Source organism: Protopterus annectens, chromosome 8.part0 (assembly GCF_019279795.1).
Source record: "Protopterus annectens isolate FY-2018-M chromosome 8.part0, PAN1.0, whole genome shotgun sequence".
NCBI lineage: Eukaryota > Metazoa > Chordata > Ceratodontiformes > Protopteridae > Protopterus > Protopterus annectens.
Window position 1 is genome coordinate 889769265 of NC_056741.1, and position 25000 is coordinate 889794264.

A 25000-nucleotide genomic window follows, 5' to 3' on the forward strand; every position below is an offset into this window, starting at 1 on the left:
ATAGAGATAAGTAATCCATATGTGTCTCATAAGCATACTAAAGGTCTGAACTAACTGAACTAAAGCTCATGAAAAAAATAAGCTAGAGGAAAGTGGATCCAGGGATAAAGTTTGGTTCTAATCTACCTTCTCCTAAAAAGGATTTGGACAGCAACGATGGAAGGCTTCACACCAATCTAACAAATTCAACAATTATCCTAATGAAAAACCTACAAAACAGACTATGGGTAGAGAAAGGTATTTACAGATGATGAACATGGAAAGGAAGACAATAACAAATACATAAACAGAGATAACTAACATGATCCAGAATCACTCTATCTAAATGATAAATCCTCTGAATAAAGTTGACTGGAAGCAGTAGTAATAATAATGCCCAACCACAAAAGTGTGCAGTAAATCCTCAGAAGAAAATTGACTAAACAAATCCAGTAAGTGTGTGACTGAAGACAAGGACATTAAATGGGAAAATCCCATGGCAAATGAAAGTAATTCTTTCAACTCCTCAGGAAAGCACAGTTGTGTACACTTACCATAAATGTAGATGTTCGAGTGCATTCACTGTTGCAGTCATCACATTTGGGTTCTGCCTGCAGGTAGCCCTCAGTCGGCCTGAATACCAGAGTCTTGGGATTTATGCGTCGGATGCTGTTGCTTCTTCCATAACGTCAAGTCGTCAGGGGTATAAAACATGCAGCCGATGCCATTACATCAGTTTTTCTTGCCCCAGATGTCAGGAGCCCCCTAAATAGGAAGCAATTACATGGTGTGGAACACTCCCAGCAAAAAGCAAATACCAATAATATAAGGTATGCCAAACAAAAAGGATAGATAGAAGTAAAGAGAAGTCAGGAGACTGGAGGGAGGGTAACCAGGACTGCAACAGTGAATAGGTTCATAGGTAGTTCATAGGTAGGTACTAGGCTATCTGCCCGAGGGCATTTATAAGCCTAGCCAGAGTGTGTCGGCTTTTGCCGCCCCACTGATTAATTAACTGAGCCTCTGTCAAGCAGAGCCAATGAAGTGATCCCAGGGGTGTACTTTCTGTTACCCATCCACTATAGGTTCATAGGTAGGTAATACACTCGAACACCTACATTTATGGTAAGTGTACACAACTGTACTATGTTCTTCGTGTTTCACTGTTGCAGTCATCACATTTGGGTTGATTCTCAAAGCTGAGGATGGGTGGAGGCAATCAAGAAGCATTAGGGCTGGCAAGCAGGCCCTGTAAGACTGCTGTGGCAAATCCAGTTCTGGATTTAGAAAAGATACGTAAGTGGTAATGCTTGGTGAAAGTGTGTACAGAGCTCCAGGTTGCAGCTTTCAGGATGTCCCTGGTAGGGACTCCCCTGAGAAAGGCTGTAGAGGTAGATGGAGCCCTAGTGGAATGTGTTCTGATCCCCACAGGGTAGGTTTCCCATGGTGTTTGTAGCAGAAATGGATGCAGTGTGCTATCCATTTAGAAATGGTTTGCTTTGAAATGGTCTTGCCCTCTGCCCCTGCAGCAAAGCTGACTTAGAAATGGTCAGTTTTCCTGAACGGCTTAGTCCTGTTCAGATAGAAGCTAAGCTGCTTGTGTACGTCCAGGGAGTGCAGGATCCTTTCCCCTTTATTCTGAGGATTAGGGGAAAAAAGTTGGCAAATGAATGGATACCACCTTGGGCATAAATGATGGGTTAGTCCTGAGGGAAACCCGGTCTGCATGGAAGATAATGAAGGGTTCCATGGCCATACGGGCCTGCAATTCAGAGACTCTTCTTGCTGAAGTGATGGCTAGAAGTAAAGCTGTTTTCCAAGAGAGGAATTTTAACTCTGCTGTAGCAGCTGGTTCAAAGAGAGGAAGCGTGAGCTTTTCCAATACAAAGTTAAGGTCCCAGGCTCTGTTGGGAGCTCTCCTGGGGGGGCGGGGGTTAAATTTTTGGCTCCTCTCAGGAACTGTTTGACCAGAGGCTGAGAGAAGAGGGGTGGCTCAGCATTATAATGAGCTGAGATGGCAGAGGCATGAATCTTAATTGAAGAGAAGGTTAGGCCTTTGTGGACCATTTCTGCCAAGTAATCTAGTATATGAGGTAAGCTGGGCACAGCTGTGTCCATTCCCTGAGACTGGTTCCAAGAACATTATATTTTCCACTTTTCTGAATAGGATTTTCTAGTACTAGGCCTTCTTGCCTCAAGGATGACATCCAGCAGCTGTTTACTGAGGGTTGCTGGTGATGAGTTCAGGGGATGAGCCAGGCTGCTAGGTTCAGGGTCTGTAGCTGAGGATGCAAAATCTGGCCCTCCTGCTGGGACAGCAGGGAAGGGGTCTGAGGCAGGTGCCATGGTGGCACTACTGTCAGATTGCACAAAAGAGGGTACCAGTGTTGGTGTGGCCAGTCTGGTGCAATCAGGATTGTTCTTGGCTTGTCCTGTTTGATCTTTAGTAGAACCTTCAAGAGGAGGGGCAGAGGGGGAAAGGCGTAGATTGAGAGGTTTTCCCATGTAAAGGACAGGGCATCCATTTTCCATGCTTGGCTGTGGGGAGTTCTGGAGCAATAATTGCTCAATTGATAGTTCTGAGGGGAAGCAAAGAGGTCCACCTCTGGTGCCCCTCACCTGTGCCTCAGAAGCTTGAATATGTTGGGTTCCAGTTTCCACTCGTGTGGGTCCATTAGATTTCTTCTTAAGTCATATGCCAGTGAATTTAGTTTGCCTAGCAGGAATTGAGCTTGCAGGTGCACTTGATTGCTCAAGGCTGTGTTCCACAGAGCTATGGCTAATCTGCAGAGTGGGTAGGAATGGGTTCCCCCCTGCTTGTTTATGTACCACATAACTGTGGTGTTGTCCGTCTTTACCAATAGTTGTCCTGGAAGAATAAGGCCTTTGAAGGCTGTCAGAGCATTCTGTACAGCTAACATTTCTTTTTGATTGATATGCAGGTGCATTTGCTTTGGGATCCATTTGCCTTGAAAGCATTGTCCTGCCATGTGAGCCCCCCATGCATAGTCTGATGCATCTGTTGTTAGAGTTTGGGAGGCAGGGGGTTGTGTGAAAGGGAGTCCCTTGTTGTGGTAGCAGGCCTCTGCCCACCAAAGGAACTCTGTCCTTAGACAAGGAATGATAGGATTTATTGTTTCCAGGTCCTGAGAATGTTGACACCAGAGACTTTTTAAGTACCATTGAAGTTTCCTCATATGCAGTCTTGCATATGGAATTAGTAGAATGCAAGAGGCCATGAACCCTAGGGCTTGCAGTATTTTTCTTGCAGAAAGCTGGGTTTTGGTGGCCAGTAGATTGAAGTAGTCTGTCAAGTAAATTTGTTTTTCTGGAGTGAGGAATGCCGTCTGGGAAGTTGTGTTCAAGCTTGCTCCCAGGAATACAATCTGTTGGCTGGGTACCAGATGTGATTTCTTTTCATTGATGGTGTACCCCAGTGAAGTCTGTTTACAAATGTCAGGTGCTGTAGTAGCAATTACTGACTGTCTGTCTGAATCAGGCAATCGTCCATGTATGGGTAAATTTGAATTCTTCTCTGTCTGCAATATGCAATGGCTGGAGCTATGCATTTTGTGAATACCCTGGGTGCAGCAGATAAGCCAAAGGGAAGTGGAGAGAACTGATAGTGTATAGAGCTTGCTCTGAAATGTAGATATTTCCTGAATGATTCCCTTATGGGGATGTGCAGATAAGCTTATTTTAGGTCTAGGGTGGCTAGCCAGGAGTCCCTGGTTAGCAAAGGAAGCAGCTGTTGGAGAGTAAGTATTCTGAATTTTGGAACCACCAGAAAAGTGTTGAGAATAGACAGAGCCAGGATAGGGCGCCAAGAGTTTTCTTTTCTGGGTACCAGAAACAGTCTGGAATAAAACCCTTGTCCCCTTTGCTCTGCTGGGACAGGTTGAATAGCCTTGATATTGAGAAGAGAAAGTACTTGCTCTTGGGCCTCTGCCCACTGGTTTGGGGGGAGGTGTGGCCATGCGCTTGGGGTTGGCAGTTAGTGAAAGTGGAATCTGTATAACTGGGAAACAATGTTTAAGACTCATCTGCCCTGGGTAATGTACTCTCATTTTTTTGCATGCAGGGCAAGTTTTCCTCCTAAAGGTGCAAATACTTGAGCAAGGCTTGGAAGAGTTAAGGATAAGTCATTGTGAGATTTTATGATAGGGTGGCGGCTTACTACTCCCTGTTTTAGAGGTGAGAGAACTCCATTGCTTAGATCTGTGCATACCCTGAGACTATAGTCTTGGTGGTCTGCTGCCCCTGGCTTTGGACTGAGAAGGTCTGGGAGGGACTGGAAAAGACCAGTTTTTTGAAGGCCAATGTCTACTGAATCTAGGTGGCTGTACCTGTAGGAAATCTTTAACAGTTTGCATAAATTTAGCTTTTTCCTCCATCGTTTTGAGGACTTCTTCTGCTTTATTGCCACAAAGACGTTCTTGGTTTAATGGTGCATCTAGTAATTTTGGTTTGACATGGTCTGGCAAAGTTTGTTCCTTAAGCCAAGCATGCGTTCTAAGAACAGACCCAGTGACAGCAGCCCTGCAAGATGCTTCTAAGGCATCAAAACCACATTGCAAAGTATGTTTTCCAACTTGGTTAGCAGAATGCATTAACTCTTGTAAATCCTTATGTTCTGCACAATCAGGAATCAACAACATTTTCTGTTTAATTAGTTCCATAATATGTTGCTGATACTTTAACATATGAAACTGGCAATTTAAAGCCCCGATGGCAAGAGTAGCAGAGGTGTATACCTTCTTATCCCATCTGTCTAAAGCCCTAGAGTCCCTGTCTGAAGGGGTATGATTTTTGGCTGTTGTAATGTAGCGTTAATGCCTTTAAGTCCCTGGGAAATGGTCTCTGGATCCGCAGTAGGATTTTTAAAGAAAAATTTGTGGGAGTCAGGTACTCTGTAGTACCTGTCAGGTTTCCTGGGAGCTGGGGGCAAAGTATCAGGGCTAAGGCTGGATTTCAAGAAGACATCATCTACAATTTCCAGAACAGGAGGTGTAGCTAGAGGCCTGCGCTGAGGCAAGTTTAAAAATTCCCTGAGTCACTTTTTGGACTGTAAGTATTCCTGGCACTCCCAGCGGAAATGTTCTCCAAGGGAATGCAGGGTTTCACCAAAGGAAAAATCTTCTAGTGGGGAAGCAGAGGGAATGGAATCCTCTGTATCAGAATCATCACAGGTACATAAGGGTATGTCCTGGTAATTATAAGGATCAGAGTCAACGGACTCATGATCTGAAGAATCAGAAGGAAAATCAGTTCTTGGTCTTTTTGAGGGGGAAGGCTGGCTTCCCCTAATTAAAGTAATAAGATCTTCAGCCATTCTAAGCATTTGTTTCCTGAGGCATGTGGGTCTGAGAATGCACTTTAGTCATTGGTTTCCTAGGGGTAGTGCAAACTCTGGGCCTGAGAAATTCAGAGTTTTTGGTTTGAAATGAAGTCGTCGGTTTAATATAAAAATCAGATGGCTTGAATACACTCTCAGAAGCCGGTGTCTGCACAACGGCTCCGGACCCATCCAAGGTAGAGACATTCGCAGGTTCCATAGTGGAAGAAGCGTCTCGCGGCATACCGGACTCCGAATGGGTCTCAGTAGAGGCCTGCAAATCTGTAGAAGCGGGTATCAGGGGCTGCGAAGGTGCCTCACTATACTATTACCCTCTCCATGCATATTTTCCTAACCTGCAAATGACTAGTAGCTATATATTTTGAAATGTTAAACCTACAATTGAGTTTATAACAAAAATATTCACTTTATGTAAATGCTGAAATTTCTGTCTTGAATTATGCCTTTTCATTTTTGTAACATTGTGACAAGCCAATTGCAAATATCATGGAGCTTATCTGTAAATGTTTAATTAGCTGTATGAACTATGTCCTTTTGTAACATGTGAAATGTAACTTGCAATTATTGTGGAGCTTTTCTCCCCAGGTCTCCACTGAAAATGGGCTCTTCTTGGCCCAGTGGACTTCCCCGGTCATCAGACTTAAATAAATAAATAAATTTTAACAGGTTTACAGAAAGACAAGGGAGAGAAGCCTTCTTGCATACACCCTCACAGATGCAACAGCCAGGCAAGATTTTTTTTCCAAAAACGGACGTCCAAAAGGCTGAAGTTGAGTAAAAACAGTTTTAATAACAGTAATAGATGTTGTACACAAAACTTTTTTGTTTTACCGCTCTCAACTATAAAGCAGTAACATGTGAGCTTTTTTCTGTTAGAACGTCTACAGCAACTTGTGAGCATGCTGGTTGTAAATGAACAGTTGGTGAGGCTTGTTAGTGCCCTTTGAGACTTCAAATCACCACTTACATAGCTATACAATTAAACTATAACGTGGCAAACCTTCACGGTTAAGAGAAAGACGTGGAATTTCACTTCCATTACTTAATTATACGTGTACACACCACACAGATTTAAAATGCTGTACAATATGCACCACTCTTATAGCCATGTGCTCTCCTAAAGAACAATAACTGTCTTAACATTGGCACGCAAATAAAAAAATGTTTCAGCATTTCCTCAAGCATACCTGTAATAATTTACTTTCTCAAGTGGTTTGGAAGGGTAACCAGGTTGAACTGGAGGAATTCCTCATTTATATCAACAACACCACCACATTCCTGTGTTTTACCAGCAAACAAAGTACAGAGGAGATCGAATTTCTGGATCTTTACCTGAGGAAGAAACAAGGCTCCACCACATTGACACACAACCTCTATCAAAAACCCACTAGGGTAAACTTTTTTCTGCACGCCACCAGTATGTACCCCTTCAAACAGAAGGTGAGCGTGATTAAATCGCAAGGGATCCGTATAGCACGAGTCTCCCAGTACCTGACGGATTTCTTGACCAACATTCGAAAGCTACAAATGGACTTTTTAGCCCGAGGCTACCCAGAAGGGCTAATCAACAGGATCCTCGACCCCATCATCAGCCTGCGCCAACTTGGTGCCCCTAGGGCTTTAACTGACACCAGAATCCAGACCACCCCAGAAACTAGATTCCAGTTCAACTGCATCCTGGACTTCTCTATGGATTACAAAGACATCATCCAGATCGTAATGGACAATTGGCCCATCATCACAAATAACAGGTCTTTTGGCCACATTTTTCCAGAGAAACCCTCCTTCACAGCTAGAAAAGGGAGAAGCATTAGGGACTTTCTGGAACACCCCTGCCAAGTTCAACTTGACAACCCTGGCACCTTTGCCTGCAGTGAGCCTCCCTGCCACTACTGTAGACATATGAGCGGTGCCGCAGGCTTTTACTGCCCCAATGGCAGGTGACACTACACACCTAGTGTCAGAGGTGACTGCAATGTCACAGGAGTGGTTTACAGGGCAGCATGCACTAAATGCAATGTTTTCTATGTGGGCAAGACGGTCAACTCCCTTAAAACGAGTTTAGCAAAACACCTGCATGACTTAAAATACTTGAAAGTGAGAAACCAGCTGGCAGTGCATGCTCTCAGGAACCTAGGACACAATATGTTAAAATTTCATGTTCTTGAACACATCTCTAAATCCCCACTAGGCAGGGACCACAACTCGCTGCTTGAGAAGAGGGAACTCTTGTGGCAAATACGTTTGCAGGCAAGGAAAAGACCAGGCCTTTACTATGCAGAATCTTTGACCCCAGTCTTGTATCTCAGAAAGATACAACACCGTATACCACAACCTCTGCACCTGGACCTCTAACAGATTTACCAATGAAATGTTACCTTTCGTGCGACAGACACTTTTGATCTCACCAGTCTACCTCCAGCCCATGGTCTGATACTTCCCCTGGCAAATTCGGACTCATTTGTTTTTGGTCAATGGTTCATCTATATATATTTTTTTGTCTTTCATGTCTTTCATGTTTTCTACAATGGTTCAGTATTACTTTTTTTCGTGTCTTTCTAGCTTTTCAGGTTACATATCAGTGCCTTTTTAAGATTGTTTTTTTAATTAACAGCCCTCATTCAGTTCCATATCTTAATACATTAGTTTCTATTGATATCCATTATTTAAGAACTTTTCACTATTTTGTTTCTCTTTTTAGTTTCTGTATCTTATTTTTTGGATATCTAGCCTGGTTCTTATTTTTTTAGTCTTATTTTTTGGTTTTCTAGCCTGTTTCTTATTTTACATACATGTTGTTGCTATTTCTCTAGTACACTCAGCTTTGCTTATTATGCTCTTTTAGGTCGTCCATCATCCTGACTAAGATTTCGAAAAGTGTAGCCTAATAATGTATTTTACCAGCAAGGGTTGATTGTTTTCCAGCAAGACTATTTTTAGTTAACTACATTTTTTTAGCTACTTTTAGCTAATCTCCGAACTTCACTATTATAGGTTTAGAGTGATTCTACTAACCACGTATGAGCTGGCTCAGGGTATATAACCTATCAGATTGTAAGGTGGGATGTCAAGTTGTCGTGCCCAATCACAATAAAGGTTTTTTCACCCACACTTGATCGGCTCCCACTGACACACCCCCAGATACTCTTATAAAAGGAAATCCTCAGGATCACTCTTTCCATTAAGGAACTACGCTTCGATGGTGATTGTACTTCTGGTACTTTTTACTTCAATAAAGTATGACCTTCTAGAATCTGAATTTTGACTACGTTGATTTTTTGCCACCACGGCGAGCAGAGCTCCTTAGCCGAGCCACATTTACGTTGTTTAGCCTGTTTTTTCTGTGTGTTTCATCTTTGATTTCTAGCTGCCACACTAGCGGTTCCTCTCACCAGGAGACCTGACCAGCCGGAACTACGACCTGTATACGAAGCCTTTCTGAAGGCTTTACTCAGCCTTCAACCACAAGCACTCGGGTACGTACAGCCTTTCTCAAGGCTTTACCGGTAGCCCAGCTTCTTCACCGACATCCCACCGTACCTTTATTAAGGCAGCTTACCTGGTCATCCATTTATTCTTGGCTTCCCTAGGGTATTTTATTCGTGGACAAGTTCAGAATCTTAGAGAACCAGTCCAACTCGACGACTGCTGCTGATTGCTGTGGCTGCTCAGCCCTCAGTCCTCCATCAGTTGGTTTGTGATGACTCTTAATGCTGCTGCTGCAACTGCAAACACATTGCCGGCTTGTTGATTTGCCAAATGAAAGGATAAACACAGGAAGATTAACAGTACACACCCCCTTGAGCCCAGCCGAATTCTGACAGGCTAGCAGTCTGATCACGAAACTGATGTCATTGTGCACGCTCTGCATGCGATGACGACAGCAAAATTTCGCAAAAAATTGAAAAATAAAACCCAGGAAATTCGGGAATTAAGGGGGCCACTCAGAAATTCGTGGCACCCCATTATTTTCACCTCAAAACCGGTAAATACAGAGGAATTTGGTACGGTTGAGAGGTATGCATTCAATAACTGCTCAGAGCTTGCAGTCATCTGCAAACGTTGTCAACCATATATCTTTGACATTTGCTATGATGTCTGAGAAATAAATACCAAATAGGAGCAGCACGAGAACAGAGCTCTGTGGGATTCCACTTGTGACATTTTTATTGATGACATGGCAAGCCCTATCCTGACTTCCTGTGTCCTATCTGTGATCCAGTTTCCAATCCATTGGGTGAAGTAGGGGCATTTTCCTAGTTTGTAAAAAGCTTATCCAAAATGCCTTAGGTGGGTATGATGTCAAAGGCATTGGCTAGGTCAAGGTAGGCAGTGTGTACCGTTTTCCCTAAATTCAGTGACATTTCTGAAATAGCTCACTAGGATGAGCAGACATGATCTGCCATTGACAAAACCAAACTCTGTTAGATCCAGTGTTTGGAGGTTTCCTGTGTACTTACTGATAGGTACCATGATAAGTCTTTCAATGGCTTTACATATGAGGCTAGTAACTGCCCAGGTCAGTGGATGGCCTTCCCTTGTGTAGGGGGTATGACGACTGTTGTCCTCCATTCACTTTCAAGCAAGTTCAGAGGCTGAGGTTGACAAGTGTTGTTAGGGACATATAAATATCTTACTTCATGCTATTTATGATACATCCTGGGGTATTGTCACAGTCCATAAAAGCCATACTGTTGGCCTTTGAGAATCAGTCCTGTGTGATAGCTAGCTATATATGGTTTTCTGATAGTTTTTGTGAGACTTCTGGGAGTGGTGTGTGTGCAGAGGGGGAGCTGAATTTGTCACATATATAGTTTTGCTATATCCACAGCTTCTACAAAAGTTGTGCCATTTATAGTTAGCTAAGGCACACTGTGTATTGCCCTTGAGATGCAGATATACCTGAAAATAGCCTTGTGGTTATCCTTGGCCTGGACAGCTATTTTTTTCTCAAAGTTGGCCTTGAAAGTTTAATGAGCGACATGGATTTGGCTAGGCAGAGACTGAAATAACTCAAGAGAACATGCTCGGGAATTTAACAGTACTCATTCAAAAATTAACTGACAGAATTGATCAACTAGAACAACGAAGTTTGTCTCAATGTTCTAATCTTTCTCTTCATTCCAACCCATTTACAGACATTCATGAACCTAATGTTAATGGTCAACAGAATGCAAATCTTCCCATGGTGGCAACAGCTGAAACAAATGGAAGTGATGTTCACATTAGAGAACAATCAAACGGACCTTTGTATATTTTTCCATTAAGGAGTAGCGAGTCTTTCTCTTCATGGCTAAAAAACGACAATGGTTTTGAACATACTACAAATTATAATTCAGGTATGTCTAAGACTTATCATGAAAAATTATCAGAATTAGACCACGTTTTGATAAAAATCAAAAAGCTACAAATGGACAATAACTATTTTTCTGAATGTTTAAAGAAAAAAGTGGTTCCAAAAGGTTTACGCGTTTGGAGTTTTCCGACTGGCCTTGTAGCCAATTCACCATTACATTTTGATTTAATTAAGCTTTTTGATAAATTTGGGGCAGATTATATGAATTTAGTCATTAATGATAATATTAAAATAATAGAAACTTTATCAAAGAGAGCAAACAAACTGGATACTATAGCAAAAAATTATTCTGCCTTCACTATAAATGATTTTGATTATCAACACATTTTTAAATCAATAGATGAAAAAATAAAATCTATCAAGGATAGGAAATTAAAAAAGCTTACAAGAGATGTCAATGCTTATGCTATGGGTTTGGCCAACCCCCACCCTCAATTTAGCAACAATGGTATTCAAAATCAACTAATGTTAATGATAGGAATGACATCCATGTCATTTTGAATAATAACATGGAAGACATGGAAACAGAAACTAATGATGATTTTTTAGAAGCAAGCGCGTTTCCACCACTCAGAAGGTCAGAACGGTTACAACGTCAACAACCGGGCCAATATTCCAACCAAATGAGAGGTTGGGACTCATTGAACCAACCACACATGCGAGGAACTTTTTCCAGGGGGAGGAGCAATTACAACAGGGGCCCGTGGAGAGGCCGCAAATGACTGTCCGAAGAATTGCCATATCCCAAGATTTACACACACAAAATGAATGACTTTAAAATTTACAACTACTCACAATTTGAGTTTGATAACTGTATGTGAATTGTTATCAAGGGGACTTACTTTTATACCTAACCGTAAGATGAATGTTGTTGATTCCATTATTGATTTGAAAATGTTTGTATGGAAATTAAATTTAAGTCTATTATTCCAGACTAATGAACACACCATAAACCCCTTTTACATTTCTAGTTCATATACCCCCCTCCCCCATTGCATCTGACATTGGAGACATTTGAAAGAATTTGTGAACTAGACTTTTGAGCACTTGATACTTCCTACATAAAAAACAAAAAATATAATCTAACTAAGTCTGAGAGTAATAATTTAAACATGCTAATGGAAACAAAGCGAGTCAGACTTAAGCAGCCAGACAAGGGTGGGGGTATGACAATATTTAACGTGAACGATTATATTGAAAAAAATGGAGGTTATATTAAACAGTAATATTTATATTAAGAGTTCAATTAATGAATTAAATGTAGCTTACAGACGCATCAGGGATATTTTGCATGATTTGTTCATTGATGGAGACATAAATATTGATGAATTTAATTTTATGAATGTGGTTTATCCTAGGACACCAGCTATGTTTGGAGTCCCTAAAATACATAAAGATTTAACCAGACCACCATTTAGACCAATCGTAGATGCACAGGGTTCCATAACACATCCGATTGCAAAATTTTTAGATAATAAATTGAAAACATTTATACAGAGTGAAGAGCATTTATGTACAGATTCCTGGGACTTTTTATCTACGATGAGAACAGCCAATTACTGTGATGTTTACATTTTTATAACGATTGATGTTAAAGATTTATATTCTGTTATACCGCATGAATTAGGCATTGATTGGGTAAATTCATATTTATTGAAAAAAGGACTATCACAGAACAGTATTCATTTATATGATCAACTTTTTGATATGGTTCTAAAGAATAATTTTATATTATTTAACAATAACTTATACCTACAAAGAGAAGGTGTAGCTATGGGGTCTCCTTGCGGAGGCCTCTATGCCAACATAGTAATGTGTGTATGGGAGGAAAGATATATTTTTGAATCCCCCTTTTTTGGTTTCTGCAAAGTTTACTTACGTTTTTTGGATGATATTTTCATTTTGTGGAGTGGTGAAGAAGAAATGATAGATGAATTTTTAGCTTATATAAATAGTACTACTTCTTTTTTAAAATTTACAGCGGAAAATAATAAAAATAGTATATCCTATTTAGATGTCCTTTTGAAAAAAGATTATAATAATCAAACTTATACATCTACAATATTCCGAAAGGAAACATATAGTAATAATTTTCTGCATTTCGATAGCTGTCACCCCTACACACAAAAGAAAGCTGTTCTAAAAGGACAATTTGTTAGAGCAGCAAGAATGGTTAGTAGTAGGGATGACTTCATATCAGAATGTCATTTATTAAGTGAGATGTTTAAAGGTAGAGGTTATCCGGTTCAAATGATAGACAACATTATGAATGAAGTAATAATAAAACGTGACAGTGGTCATTTTAAACCTTTAATTAACAACACTTCTATTGTAGAAATTGATTCATCACTAGTAAATACTAGGTTTGATGAGTCACAAAATTTAGGTGATTTAGAGGTGAATAGGTGCACCGTGTGTTCGAGTAAAAACAACAATATGGACAAAAACGAGAATAGCATTGTTAAAGGTTTTAATAAAAGTTTTATTACAACATTCAGTACTGACAGTTATGCTATACGCGATATTCTTTTGAAGAACTGGAACTTATTAACCGCTGACCCTTCACTACACAAGTTTGATTATATTCCATCCATTGTATATAAAAAAGGAAGAAATTTAAAAAAGTGTTTTGAAAATTCACGAGTAATAAGATACGGTAAAATGCATAAATGTGGTAGGTGCAAATATTGTTATGTGTTGGGAACTACTTCCATAAAAATTAATGGATTAGACCTTAGTATCAAGGGGATATTCAATTGTAATACTGACAAAATTGTTTATTGTGCTATATGTTCCAGTTGTTCCAATTTTTACATAGGAAAGAACGGAAATTAAAGGATTGTATGAGTGAACATGTCCGGGCTATACGTGATGGTATTAAAAACAAATGCTTTAGCAAAACATGTTAGCACACATACATCACATTCATTTAAATTTATTATTTTGGATACTTTACAATCAGATATAAGGGGAGGAGCATGGCAATCACTGTTCGAAAAAATGGAACTACAATGGCAAATTAGGCTCAATGCGTATAGCTGGCCAGGACTCAATAGTGCACTTTCAATTGGAAGTATTTTAAGGTTAAAATCTTTAGAAAGATAGATAAGATATTTTAATAGGAATCTATTTATTTGTTTATTTATTTCCTTGGTTGGTATCATAATAATATAGACATTAATGGTTTTCATGACGCATACATTTTTGATATACATGGTTTTAATTTTATTACCAATAAGGAATTCATAAACAGATTTATATAAATTATATAATATAATTTACATGATAAATTATTGATATAATTAGTGCCTATTTGTATAGTGTATTTATTCTATGAGACTGGACATAATTTATGTATTCATGTTTTTTATTTATTTACACAGAATGAACTTTGGTTGTGAAATACGAGAAGGTTTACATTTTTTATTAAGTTATAGTATACGGTTTGCTTAGTATACACATATATTTTATGTTTCACACACGTACTTTTACAGGTACGATTTTAATAATATTTTAATATATTTATTGATCATATATACATATTGTTCATAGCATTTCAGTTACCTCAGTTCATGATTGTCTGTTTTTTAGAGATTGGTTACTTTAAGAAAGTTGAAACGGACTGATTGCTACAATATATTGTACCGCTGTGCTTTGTTTTATTTAAACGGCTGGAAATTACGGTATTCTTGTTTGAGAAAGTTTGGCATAGCCAAACGAAAGCGCTTACCACAATTGTTCCTACTACAACTGTTTTTATACTAACTACAACTGTTTTTAAACCACGTTGCAATTCGATTTGGAATTTAATAAAACTTTCTTCAGCCTGTTCGGATTGTTTTTGGTACTTGGTTTTATCAGTGCTCACATTGCCTTGACAGCTAGTTATGTATGGTTTTCTGACAGTTTTTGTGAGATTTCGGAGAGTGGTGTGTGTACAGAGGGGTAGCTGAATTTGTCACAAATAGTTTTGCTATATCCACAGCTTCTACAAAAGTTGTGCCATTTACAGTTAGCTAAAGCACACTGTGTATTGCCCTTGAGATGCAGATATACCTGAAAATAGCCTTGTGGTTATCCTTGGCCTGGACAGCTATTTTTTTCTCAAAGTTGGCCTTGAAAGTTTTTATTATGTTCCTAAGTTGCTTGTTTAATTTGATGATTAGATTCTTATTTTGCTGGGCATTTCACTTTTTGTTTTTGGCAATTATTTTTCCTTTTGTTATAAACCTTACTTATGCTGTGATTCTACCAGGGTGTTTTTGTTTTTTTGTTTTTTTTTAGGATTTGCTCTGCCTACACTTGCTTCTTTGCAGTTGAGTACATGTTCGTAAAAGTTGTCAATATACATTTCAACATAAACAGTCCAGCTTTCTGAGTTGCGGGGGTGGGGGTCTAGTCTTGGAGAAGTTTTTAAATGTAATTGGGTCCAGGTTGGACTCTGGTTTTCTCCTTATTACAACAGAGATGGCTTTTTGGTCGGACATGATGACTGAAGATGTTACATGGGGAATGGCGCATGATTCACTAATATTAGTAAGGAGAAGGTCAAAAATGTTGTTTTCCATGGTGTGTACTCTGGTTCCATAGCATTTCTATTGACAAAGTCCAGGAATCCCTGTGCTTGCACTCTAGTGGTGCTATATGTTTCTCAGTCTATGGCTGGATAGTTGAAGTAGATCAATAATATGGTACTTGGATTAATGGTAAGTGACTCTAGGTCATTTAGGTAGGTGCTATGATAGCCCTGGTCATAGAGGGCATTCTGTAGCTCACCAGAATATGGCAAGGGACTTTGCTGATGGTAAGTTGGACATGAAAGATCTCAAGGGCTTCATGCTGCTTTGCTAGCCTCGATCCAACCCTTTTCAGGATGAGGATTAAGACACTTCCACCTTTAAGCTAGGAGGGAAGAAAGTGATAAAGCTCTGAAATGTTTTGTTTAACAGTATTTTAAAAGAATGGGAAGTACCAGCATCCTGGAAGAAAGCTGTGGTGGCTGTAATATCTGAAGATAGTAAAGACCCATCAGACCCAACTTCATTTAGGTACATTTCAATTCTAAATGGTGATTATAAAGTGTTCATGTCTATAATGGCTAAAAGAATGGCAACGGTGTTATCAAAATTGATAGATATGGATCAGTGTGGTTTAATGGAGGGGAGGCAAACATTTAACAACATTAATAGAATAACAATGATCTAGAGGGAAGCAGAATGTAAGAAAATACCAATTGCTGGTGGGTCTTGATGCAAAAAAAGCATTCGACAGAGTAAGCTGGGATTTTATGAGTTGGGCAATGGAAGCATTACATTCCCTGACACAATAATAAGGTTAATTAGGTGGATATATGAGGGGTCTAAGATGAAAATTAAAGTGGGGGTTCCTCTCTGGTAAGTTCTATCTGAAGAGAGGAACCAGGCAGAGGTGTCTTCTTTCCCCCTTGTTATTTGCATTATATTTAGAACCATTGGCAAATAAAATAAGGAACTCAGAAATTCAAGTATATAGTTTGTATGGTAATCAAGAAAAGTTGGCTTTATTTGCAGATGATATTATTTTGTACCTGATAAAACCAGAAAAGGACATGTCAGTGCTGTGGAACATTGTAAAACAGTTTCAGGCCTTTTAGGGAGATAAGGTTAATGAAGATAAAACAAAGGCTATAGCTGTAAACTATGTACCCACACATGGATTGCTTCAGCAATACCCATGGGTTAAAAAGGATTCTGTTATGGCAGCTAAGGATATGTGGGAAGAGTCTAAACAAAAGATAATACAAAATACGAGGAACTGGAATCTCTTGTTCGTGGAAATAGATAGCAAGATACAAGCAGTGAAAATGTTTTAATTTCTTTAGTTTTATATGTACAGAAGCTGCTATTAAAAAGGGATTATTAGTATGGCATATAAAATATGGCATGATCGCGATGGGAATCAATCAGAAGATATTAGAAAAGACTGGGAAGAGAGACTGGCATATTTTATCAAGCAGAGAAATTGCAGATTGCAATTAATAAAAAACTGAAGGATTTTATCTGGGAGGGGAAGACAACAAGAGTAATATGGGATAAATTGATCCTTCCAATAGAAAAAGGTGGTTTGGGATTACCTGATTTGAAGGGATATTTTACAGCTACACAGTTAAGTCTCCTATACATAGCACAAGCAGAAAGCTATAATTCAAAGTGGAAAGGATGATGAAACAGCGAGTAAGCTCAATAAATGTGGACAGATTGGGATTTTTGTTGTAGATCCTTAAGGAAAAATAGTTATACAGAAAATTATATTTATAAAGTAGCAGAAAGTATATTAAGATTAACTAAGCCAACACTGGAATGGAGAAAGGAAATTATTCTGATAGGGATGACTGCAATTAGGGGTACAAAGAATAGGCAAGAGAGATCAGGAATATACTGAAGAAAAATGGCAAAGGAACCAAGGTATTTGGGAGCAAATAATTAGGGAGGAAAAGGTAACAGATTAGGAAAAGGCCAAGAACACATTTGGTACGCAGGCTAGAGACTGCTTTCTCTATCAAAGATTGATATCAGAGTATATGCAAAGAAAAAGGGAAAGGGGAATCATATGTGAAACACCAGCACTTGCAGAGTTTTTAGTTGAATCTAGACCAGAAGCTGCTGTTAAAAATGTATAATTAGTAGGGCAGACAAAATATTGCATGATAACTATGGAAATCAGAAGAGATTAGAAAAGACTGGGAAGAGAGATTAGATAAGCAATTCACAAAGGAACAACAGGAAGATATATGCATGTCTCTCAAATATGCAACAAAGTCTACAAGATTTAGGATTTTGTTTGGAAGTTTTTGCATAGGTATTTAGACTCCAAAGAATTTTTTCTGAGGTAGATCACAAAGTTGGAGTTGTAATGGGGAAGAAAAAGGTAACTGGGAACATATCTTTTGGGGAATGCAATGAGTAGCCAGGCTTTAAAAATTCCCTACAGACTACTCTGTCAGAAATACTGGATGAGCAAGTTGGTGTAACTAAGGAAATTATTTTTTTGACCTGGGATATAGGATCTGAATTGCCTAGATATAGTAAGGCCTTCATAAGTTTAATTCTGTTGGCTGCTAAAAAAGCAATTACTAGAAATGGAAATCAAAGTCTGAACTGTATTTGAAATAGTGAATAAAGTAACAGAGATAAAAAAATGGAAGTGGGATCTTTAGAAAACTGTAGGAGCAAATTATATACAAAAGGAATGGGAATTGTGGAAAGAATACACACAGAATCATATTTTGGAGAAGGAATGAGGTTTACCGGAAGGCAGGAATTGAGTGACCAATTTTATGTTGAATTGACATTTATTGTACAGAAGATCAAATATGATATATGATATTTGTAACTGGGAATATGTCAATATTGTTTGTTTTCATTTATATCACTGTATGATTGCCTATGTCAAAAGTGATAATTCAATAAAGATTATTAAAAAACAAACACCTCCAACTTTCTTCTCTTTGTGTCTACTGGCTGGTCTAAACATATGGAAGGCATTGCAGCCCTGCACCACCTGAGTGCTCTCCACCGATCTGAACCATGTCTCAGATGTCACCTCTAGGGTGAGGAAGGCTTGCAGAGTGGGAAGTTTTTAGTTTAGACTCCTAGCACTAATGCGTAGTACTTTTTAAGTTTTTCTTAGTTTATTTTGCTATGTAGGTAGTCTGATCCAGTTGGCACTGTTTAACAAAGCGACTTGGGAATAATGATTTGGCCAATATACAAAAGCCTAGAGGGGACAGATGTATACCATCCCTGGCAAAGCATAGGAGTCTGTTGATTGTGTCCTCCCTGGGTGACAGATATCACCCCCACCCCCCGAATGCCATCAAAACTTAAACCAATTATTAAAGTCAGTTATCTTTTGCTCAGACTGAGGTATCGCCCTTGGAGAAGGAAGAACGCTGATCAAAGCTTGGCTTGTAACTGCCTGGGTCATACAGTCAGAGAGCACCACATGTCTCTCTTCATGTAGTCTAGGGAGGTGCCACTCAATTTGTAAATACCCACATGCACTATGACAGATCTATAATGGTACTTGCTGTTTAAAGACTTGAGCGCCTGTGTGATATGGTGAATCCTGGCCCCAGACATACAAATGACTGTCATTTTTTACTTACTCAGCCTGGTGAGTGGTGCATCTGTATGTCTCACTATGGAGTCAGCTATGACTAGAATATTATGTTTTGTGGATGCTTGCCTTATATGTGCAGTAACTGAGACAGTGTGACCTTGGTTACAATGTAAGGTGGAAGGCTTTAACCGTGTTGCAGAGATGGAATGTCGTTGAGGATACTTAATGCCCTTGTGTTTCAGAAGTAGTTTGGTTAGGTCAAGCTTTAGAACCTTGGCATATGATGGACTATGTGTTTTATGTGAGTTATGGCTCCATGGAACAATGAAAAGGTGTGCTGTGGGGTGAGCTGCTAACAATCTTTGCATCAGTGGTGACAGTGTGTGAGCCCTTAACCTCCAGTGACATTAAATACATCTCTCACACATTGTGCTGTGATGCTTTAGTAGTAGGTAGTCATCATACAGCATGAGACAATTTTTGCATCTCAATTAAACTGGTTTCAGAAAATGCAGCAGAGTGCTTTCTCGTGGATTCTATCTGTTGGCTTTGGGGGGCTGGGGGGTGTTGTTTTAGGTCACAAAGTATTTATTTGTATTTATTTGGATACAGAGACTGAGGTGGTGGTGATGTCTGTCTGATTAGGAGTCTGAGTTGACTATGTATAAAGAGGTGATTAATTTTCTTGGCCTAGTGGGGATACTACTGTAGATGCTGCTGAGCTGTCTTATTTGCTTAAAAGGGGGTGCTTGATTATTGTGGGCTAGTGATATTACTTTAAATTCTGCTGCAGAGCTGTTTTATCCATGCTTGGTACAGTTGAATGAGGCCCCCGATTCAGAATATTAAATTCTCTTTAATTCAAGCAAGGCTTCCTAGAGTTTCTTAAGGAGAATTTAATCTCTGCTAACTCTACTATATTATCATAATCAGTAGAGTTAGCGGAGATTAAATGGATTACCAGACTGCAGGCTGATAAACCTCCAAGCATTAACGCCAGTGTGTCTTTAAAACCTCTCCTTAAGAATCGCTATTTGCATCAGTGATTGTCAACATGTTTTTAATGGGTATATTTAATTGATCTTGTTATATAATTGACTTGTTTTAGTTAAGCAGTGGATCTGATGAAACACATTCGGTGTGGAAGCGCTTATCCTGTCTTCTTTGTGGAATAAACATTTTGTATGCTTTCAGCTTTGGTGGTTACCTGGTTTATTTTTTATCAGTTTGGTGTTATACTGGATAACCTTTGGCTGGTTTGGGTAATTGCTTTTTGCATTCCTTGTTAGCAAAAGTTGCTAGGAATACCAAAGCAGAGTCTACAGACAAAGGGGCTAGGAGACCAGGAAAGGCTGAGTACACCCTTATTTTTTTAAACACTTTCTTTGGCAAAGCCTCAGTAAAGAAAGGGGAGCTACAAGCTTTCTTGAAGACAACCTCTTGCACTGGGATTAATGGAGGAAATGTCTCAATGTACAACCACCCTAGGGGACCTGAAGGTAACAGAAGACAATTGGTCTGATAGCCTATCTGAAAACTAAGGCTACTGTGGAGTCACAAGTGGCAGGCTGAGGCATATTCTTTGATTTATGCTTTCATTTCTTTAGGTGTAGATGGGGAAGATGGTGGTGGTGGGCAGGGGTGAATCCATCAAGTCAAGGGACAAGAAACTAGCCAGCTCAATGCCTGGTACTGTCTGCACAGTCAGCCCAGTAACAAGATGGACAAATCCCTCTAAAGATTATTTCTTTAGGGATATTACTCTGAACACTGCACTGCGTAAATAACAGTATTTTCACTAACACAGTTCAAAGCACAAGATAAATGCACAAATACATCCAAAAACAGTATTAGACAAGAATTAAATAGTAAACTGGTGAAACATTCCTGTGAGAAATGTTTAAACAACAAAATTAAGTCTATTTCTCCAGGGGTTATATTATAAAGATTGCACTGAATAAAATGACAGTTTCAGCAACATAGTACCAAGCACAAAATACATCTACAAAAGTCCCCTAATTTTGTTAAAAAATGGTCTGGTTTCAGTCAAAATAAATGCAAACAGGTTAAAACAGTATTAGAAAAGAAATAAATCATAAACTGATTACGAATTCCTGCCAGAAATATTTAATAGACAAAATGGCACCAAAATCACAATTTAAACAAACAAAAAAAAATTTAAGTTCAGTAGTCCTATCAATCATTTGAAATAAACATAACCCCAAAGAAAAAAAAATGCAATATCAAGTCATCTTGTCAAAATTTCCAAATGAAGCGTTTAATCAACAGAACTTACTGTGCTAGTCAAAGTAAAAACAGAAGCATATGTAAAATTTCTAATTGGAAACAACAGTCAAAGCAACAGAATACACTATTCAAGCACTGACAGAAAAGGCAGTGGGAGGAAATAAAACCTACAAGAAGTTTCTCATCTAAGCTGTGCAGCTGATGTCATCCAGCTTAACGGAAGCAATATCCCAAGAGATCTTTCTCTGACTGTCACAAGAAAACCAGAAGGGTTCAGTATGTGAATGTGAAGAGTTGTCCTGGTCCTGCCAGAACTCCTCCCACTGTCTGTCTGTGAGGTTGAAGGACCAGGACAGCCCTTCACACTCGCAGACAGAACCCTTCTGGTTTTCTTGTGACAGTCAGATAAAGATCTTTTGGGATATTACTTCTGACAAGCTGGATGACATCCTTCACCCTTCACAGACAGACAGTGGGAGGAGTTCTGAGCTTTAACAGACGGCCAGAGGGAGGGCAGCAGGTTACTACTACCCATATGCCAGTAAGGCTGTGTATCTGTAGAACACACCCAAGATTGCCTGGACCAATAGGGGGCACTACAATGATCTCAGAGGTTTCTTTCTGAATCTTCAGATGTCCCTTGTGAATCAGTGGGAAGAGTGTAATTGCATACAGGACAATTACCATCCAAGGGAATGAGAATGAATCTGTCCTCTAAGCATGGATAAAAAGATGTCTGGAACACAATTTCTCCAGCTGTCTGTTTTGAAAGGAGGTGAACAGATCTATTTTCTGCAATTCCACACATCTGGACTAGATCCTGGAGCATCACTGCCATGAGTTGCCAGTTATGCATGTCTGTCCAGGATCATCTTAGTCTGTCTGCCACAATGCTTTTCTCTTTCAGGATGTATGATGTCTGAGGAGTCACATAATGCTGTAAAGCCAGTTCCCAGGTCATCCCTGCAAACCACTATAGAGGATATGACCTTGTACCCCCTTGTTTGCTGAGCTACTACATTAACTGAGGTATTGTCCATAATAACAAAAAGAGAACCTGGAGACCAGAAGTGGTGAACGACTTTAAAGGTGTGGATCAACACCAATACTTATTTGATACTGATGTGCTTCCATGCATTCTTGGGATTCAAGTGGCCTGCATTTTCACTCCCATTGACATAGCTCTCCAAGCAAAGTTGGATGATATGTTTGGACAGAATGTGTCTGAAGAGGAGAAAGGAAGTACTGGACTGATCCTCAGCTGTGTTCTCCACCACTTTAACACTTGTCTGATAAAGGGCAGCACTGGAAACATGGACTCCAGGGAATGTAGGTGCTGGGTCCAACAATTTCATACATACATACTCTTACATTTTCTTCATGTGGAGCCAGGCCAGTGGTATCATGAGAATCATGAATGCCATCAGTCCTAGAATTTTTAGGAATTCTATCTTCATGCAGAGTACCTGAAACATCATCTGGTAGGACAAGACCTTGCTTTTGGGAAGAAAGGCCATTCTTTTGTTAGAGTCAATTAAGCACCACAGGAAGACAAGTCCTTGTGAGGATGTCAGACATGACTTCTGAAGGTTCAACTTGATCCATAGATGGGAGAGCAAGGTTGAGATCTTTTCTAGCTATGCCAAACACTTGGATGCAGGTAAAGTAAAATCCCAAGCGCATACACTTTCCCAATCAGAAAAAAAAACGGTCAAAGCAACACAATACACTATTCAAACACTGAAAGAAAAAGGCAGAGGGAGGAAATAAAAACCTGAAAGGGTTTCTTATCTGAGCTCAGCAGCTGAAGAGATCCAGGGCAAGGAGTAGTCTTCCAAGAGATCTTCCTCTTATTATGGCACTAGAAAACTGAAAGAATCATGCCTGTGGGTTTGTAAGGCACTTCCTGTACTGCCAGGTGATTAGTCATTCACACCTACAGACAAGCAGTGGGAGGGGCTCTGAGCTTTAGTAAACTGCCAGAGGAGGGTAGCAGGCACTACTACTAGAATGCCAGTAAGGCAGTGTGTTTTTTGAGCATAACTAATTTTACTCTAATGGTACCAGAAATGTATTAATAACGTAATATTTTTCTTAGATATTACATTCGTAACAGTGAAATAAAGTTGAAGATTTCAGTATTTATTATATACATAGATTGTTTGCCATGGGTAAAGAAGAATGTTTGGGAATTAAAGCTCTTGTTAAGAATAAAGACATAGATATTATATATATCATGATTACAAGAATGGGAGAATGGGAGACTGTAATTTCGAAAACTATAAGAGGACCAATAAGATTGTTTATGTTACCTGCATGAGCAAATGAAATTGAAATGAGAGAATTATTTGGGAAATTAAGCGGTAGCATTGTTGCCTCACAGCAAGAGGTTCTCCTGTTCGATTCTCGGCTGAAGTGCCTTCTGTGTGGAGTCTGCATGTCCGCCCAGCGGTCGAGTGGCCTCATAAAGACATGCGTGAATAGGCGTGCCTTTGCTAAAAGTTGGACGTTGGGCTGGCAACTCGGCACCATTAAAAAAAAAAAAAAAATCTACTGCCAATCATTAGCAGACCGGAGTTCCGCTGTGGCGACCCCTAACTGGGAAAAGCTGAAAAGACAAACATTTGGGGAAATTAAAGATTATGTTTTTGTAAATACTGATATATTAATAGCAAGAGAGTACTGCAAGAATAAATGAAGGCAAATAAAGAAGGGTATGAAAATGTGTAAAAAATTGTCAGCACACGACAGTTTACAACTAAGGAAAGAAAGACCATTTATTTAAAGGGGGGAGGGCAAAAAGACAGAGATGGATCTTTTTGCATTTTCCAAAGCCAGTGGTGTTTCCATATTTATAAAGGATGCACACACCTTCAGAGTGGTAGCGCAACATAATGCATCAGAGATACTTCAGGTGCAGCTAACATTGGGTAAGACAGCGATTCAGTCAACTCCTCCCTGGTTAGATCCGACCACAAGCTAATCACCTTGGAAATCCACATCCCTCCCACCCCACCTCGCAAAGGTAGCTACCATGAAAAACTTCTCCAAAGCTAACTTTGGGCTCCTAAAAACAGAGGTGGCAAACTTCACAGCACCCATGCAAATGGATATCATTTGCATGACAGCCGAATAATACACCAATGCACCGTACAAACCCGTACATAAATGCATGGATCTTGCCATACCCAATAGAACCAAGACACTCTCCTCCAAAAAAGGAAGCCAATCTGGTGGTCCCCTGCCATAAACAAACTTTACAACAGAAGGAGGAAACTGATGCAGAATAAGGTGAAGTCCCAAAACTGGAAAACTCCGTTATCAGCCTCAACAAAAAGTTGAGATCCCTCATCAAATTCTCTAAAGCTAGCTATGAAAACAGGATTGCAGCAGATAGTAAAGACAACCACAAGGCCTTCTATAGTTATGTAAAGAATCTCCATGGCAATACCCAGATTTGCTCTGAGCTACTGCACAATGTTACCTCCTATACCGAGCCAACAGATATTGCTAATATACTGGCCGACAAATTCAGTGCCAACTTTACCCCCCCCCCCAAGAACCAATCACAATACCAGTAGATTCCCAAGCACCCAGTATTATTGCTGCACAGGTTAAAACAGCACTGTCCAAGGCCAAGACTACAGCTTCTATGGGACCTGACAATACCCTGACTGTGTTCTACATGAACTACAGAGTGAACTGGCACCTCACCTGTGTGCACTGTTCAACCACAGCCTCACTTCAGGCTTTGTCCCTACCAAATGGCGCACTGTTACAGTCATCCCTTTCCACAAAGGAGGAGAGATTTCAGACCCTGGGAACTATCGCCCCATTAGCCTGATGAGTCCGATATGCAAAGCTATATAACACATCATCATGAACCTAATAAACAAGGATATAGGGAATCTCCAAACTCTGGATCCCGCACAGTTTGGTTTTGTGAAGGGTAGATCATGCCT

At 39.6% G+C, this 25000-nt stretch overlaps 1 protein-coding gene across 6 annotated transcripts in view; it reads right to left on the reverse strand.

The window, feature by feature from the left end:
- LOC122809137 (plasma membrane calcium-transporting ATPase 3) overlaps window positions 1-25000 on the reverse strand; it is a 4021470-nt gene that overhangs the window by 3541196 nt on the left and 455274 nt on the right. The gene's annotated exons all lie outside the window — the stretch shown is intronic.